Genomic DNA, 4,153 nt, shown 5'->3' with positions numbered 1-4,153 from the left:
ACACACACACACACACACACACATACACACACAAACACACACACAAAAACATGCCCGCACACACCCACAAACACACCTGCACATACACACACAAACATAAACACGCACACAAGCATGCATACACACAGAGACACATACGCACACACACACGCACAAACACACACACACACACACGTGCTGACTCACTGACTTACTCACAGAAGCGCACACGTACAGAGGTTGAGAGAATGGGTTCAGGTTCAGTCATGCACCACAATGAATCCTGGCAAATTTGTGCTTCCATTGCTACTTAAGTGGAATCAGTTTATGCTTATATTGTTTATTAAATTATTTAAAGAAATAGAATTTAGAATTTAGGAAATTTGGAATTAAGATTACAACCATTCATTCAATCAATTCAGCCAATGGTCAAAGATAAAGTGGTTGAGATATTTCCCCTCGCACTATACTGGAGCTATGGATGAGCTCTTGGCCATCAAATGTTCCACGCAGCAGGAGGAGGAGAGTGGTAGGATCATGTAATGTGGTGGTGATTGAAAAGTGCATAATAACAGCGTTAGTCAGGCTCCCCCCTGCATTTGATGGAACAACATCCAGACAAAGACTTCAATGGACACATTATGTTCCTGTCTGCACATGAAACACACACATGGCATGTTGTGGGTCAAAGGTCGGTTCACATCACAATCACAGAGGAAAGACGAGTATTACCATATGTTTATGTGGAGAGCTACATTTTGTGAGAGGCCACATGGTCATACTAATACACTGCAGCAAGTGGATACACGTAATAATAAGACTAATAGTAGTGAAGAAAGGTCAAAAAGTGTGTGTGTGTGTGTGTGTGTGTGTGTGTGTGTGTGTGTGTGTGTGTGTGTGTGTGTGTGTGTGTGTGTGTGTGTGTGTGTGTGTGTGTGTGTGTGTTTGTGAGAAGAGAGAGAGAGAGAGAGAGAGAGAGAGAGAGAGAGAGAGAGAGAGAGAGAGAGAGAGAGAGAGAGAGAGAGAGAGAGAGAGAGAAGAGAGAGCTATGAAGACAAGTTATTCTGACTTAAACACACATTGAATATAATATTTCTATATTTATAATGTAGATATGCTTTCACAAACACAATTCTAAAGGTTTCTTTGAAGAAACATAATAATTCTTCATGGATTTGGAAGCTGAACAACGTTGAACCAATAACAGCTATTATTATAACCGCAGCATATCAAGACCAAGCAAAGCCTTCATCATGTGATCTTCATGAGGCACATCAGTGTCATGGCCGATACGAGTGGCCGGGGAAGAGCATCCTGTGGCCCACACGAGTTGGCCGCTAGAAAACTAGTCAGCGTTCACGCTTCGACCTTGGGCTAGCCTGTTCCTCCTGTTCCCATCCACACTGTCTACCTATCATTAGCCCTCCCTAGAGGAGAGGAGGGAGAGAGGGAGAGAGAGAGAGTGAGAGGGGTTGAGGGAGATGGGGAGAGAGAGGGAGAGGGGGGAGGGAGAGGGAGAGAGAGGGAGCGAGAGCGAGAGCGAGAGAGAGAGAGAGAGCGAGAGAGAGAGAGAGAGAGAGAGAGAGAGAGAGAGAGAGAGAGAGAGAGAGAGAGAGAGAGAGAGAGAGAGAGAGAGAGAGAGAGAGAGAGAGAGAGACAGAGACAGAGGGAAAAGGAGTGGGAAAAGGGACAGGGACATGGAGAGAGAGATACAGAGACAGAGAAGGAGAAGGAGAACAATGAGGAGAGAGAGGAAGACAGAGGTAGAGATTTAGACCTGGAGTTATATATGACATCTGTCCAAAGATTGCATACTTGGGGGCCAGCGACCCCCCCCCCCTCTAGCTGGACCCTGGGCTTGGCCATCGTCAGCTCCTGGTCCATCCTCCCTCCATCGTCCTCTCTCCTTCCTCCCCTCATCCCTCCCCCTGTCACTACCTTACATCTGGTTGTACCATTATAGCTCCCACCTTCCCTCACGCCATTAGCGACCTCTAAATAACCAGATGGGCGTAGCACAATGTGTGTGAATGACAGACTTTTATTTTATTTTATTAATAAAGAGAACTAGCAACAGTAGGTGAGTCATATAATGTATGCCATTCCCAAAGCTACAAAGGATTGGGTTTCAGCCGCAACGCATTGTGCATCGTTATGGTGCCCCCTGATGGCCCAGTAAAAGAACTGCAGGTTGGGGGTTCATACGTTGAAGCGTGTGCTGATTTTCCTTTCGGATTTTCATTCAATGTTTCATGTGTTTTTTCACCTGACCTAGACATAAATGAATTCCATTAAACCACGACAGGAAATCCGTAAACGGCTGGCTATAGACACTCTCACGTCGACTGTCCTCCTTAACAACGTGTCCAACAAAACCTCCTGCACTGCTGCAACACTGACCTCTGACCTGCTGCTCAGTGGGAGACGGTGAGACCTGGATCAGCCCAGGGTTAGAGGGGTGAGACAGCTCCCTGGGAGCCCAGGGTTAGAGGGGTGAGACAGCACCCTGGGAGCCCAGGGTTAGAGGGGTGAGACAGCACCCTGGGAGCCCAGGGTTAGAGGGGTGAGACAGCACACTGTGAGGTGAGCCTGGGGTTAGAGGGGTGAGACAGCACACTGTGAGGAGAGGCCAGGGTTAGAGGGGTGAGACAGCACACTGTGAGGTGAGGCCAGGGTTAGAGGGGTGAGACAGCACACTATGAGGTGAGGCCAGGGTTAGAGGGGTGGGACAGCACACTGTGAGGTGAGGCCAGGGTTAGAGGGGTGAGACAGCACACTGTGAGGTGAGCCTGGGGTTAGAGGGATGAGACAGCACACTGTGAGGTGAGGCCAGGGTTAGAGGGGTGAGACAGCACACTGTGAGGGGAGGCCAGGGTTAGAGGGGTGAGACAGCCCACTGTGAGGTGAGCCTGGGGTTAGAGGGGTGAGACAGCACACTGTGAGGTGAGGCCAGGGTTAGAGGGGTGAGACAGCACACTGTGAGGTGAGGCCAGGGTTAGAGGGGTGAGACAGCCCACTGTGAGTCCTGGATCGGGGTTAGAGGAGTGAGGCGGGTTTGAGGGGTAGGGCGGCCCCTGTGTTGGTGGTACGCCTGCAGCCCCATGCAGCAGTGTGTGAAGCGTTTCACACGCCTCTCAAGTTGCGGCTCCGCCTCGCGGTTCATCAGTGACAGGAGGCCTCCCTGCCTGTCGCTGCGCTGCTGACACCTGACTCAGCAGCTCTCGTTTCTCCCCAGGTGACTGAAGATGTTAGCGGCACATGCTATTGTCGCATATGTTATCTGCCTTGTGCGTTTACATAGAGACGGAGACCACGTCAACTCCAAACTTTAAATGGTGTCTGTGTGCATGTCTATCCCACACACACACACACACACACACACACACACACACACACACATACACATACACATACACATACACATACACATACACACACACACACACACACACACACACACACACACACACACACACACACACACACACACACACACACACAGAACAGTTCCATGCTCCAGTATTCATTTCCTTTTGGACAGATCAAATTCAAAGTGGGGGAAAAAAGAATGAGGGATCATGAGTCATCACATGATTCCAAGCCACCTTTGGTTTTCCACCATTAAAGTCAGATTAATAACAACTGCTTGCTCGGTAATCTAAAAAGATCTGAAAAGATGTGAACTAGCATTATGCAACTTCAGATCACATGATCACAGATCACATGAACCAAACAGAAGCTAAGCCTGCTGTCTTGTGTTCCCGCTGTCTTGAGCTGGTGCTATGTCCCGGGACGTGTCCCAGGACGTGTGTTGTGGCCCAGATCATACTTGGAAGCAGGCCAACTAGGGCAGGGAGCTCAAAATGAGACCAGGGAGAGCAAACTCTAGTGATACTCTGGAAAACTGGGCGCCTGCTGTTAAAAAAGAACTGAACTGTATTGGAAGACATGCTTAGGCAAAATTTGATTTTGTATGTAGGATGTCTCTATGCTAGTGGGGGACGGTCTTGATAATAACAGTCCTGGTTGTCCACGATGGGTTATCAAATTGTGTTTCAGATGTGCATCTATCAGGGAGCCAGCTCAAGAGCCCAAAGGCATCTTTATTAAATTCCCTCCCTGACAATAACGAACAGAAGACAAATAGGGATTCTGTGTGTGTGTGTGTGTGTGT

This window comes from Gadus morhua, chromosome 1 (genome assembly GCF_902167405.1).
Source record: "Gadus morhua chromosome 1, gadMor3.0, whole genome shotgun sequence".
Lineage (NCBI taxonomy): Eukaryota > Metazoa > Chordata > Actinopteri > Gadiformes > Gadidae > Gadus > Gadus morhua.
Note: the sequence above shows the minus strand (reverse complement) of the source record.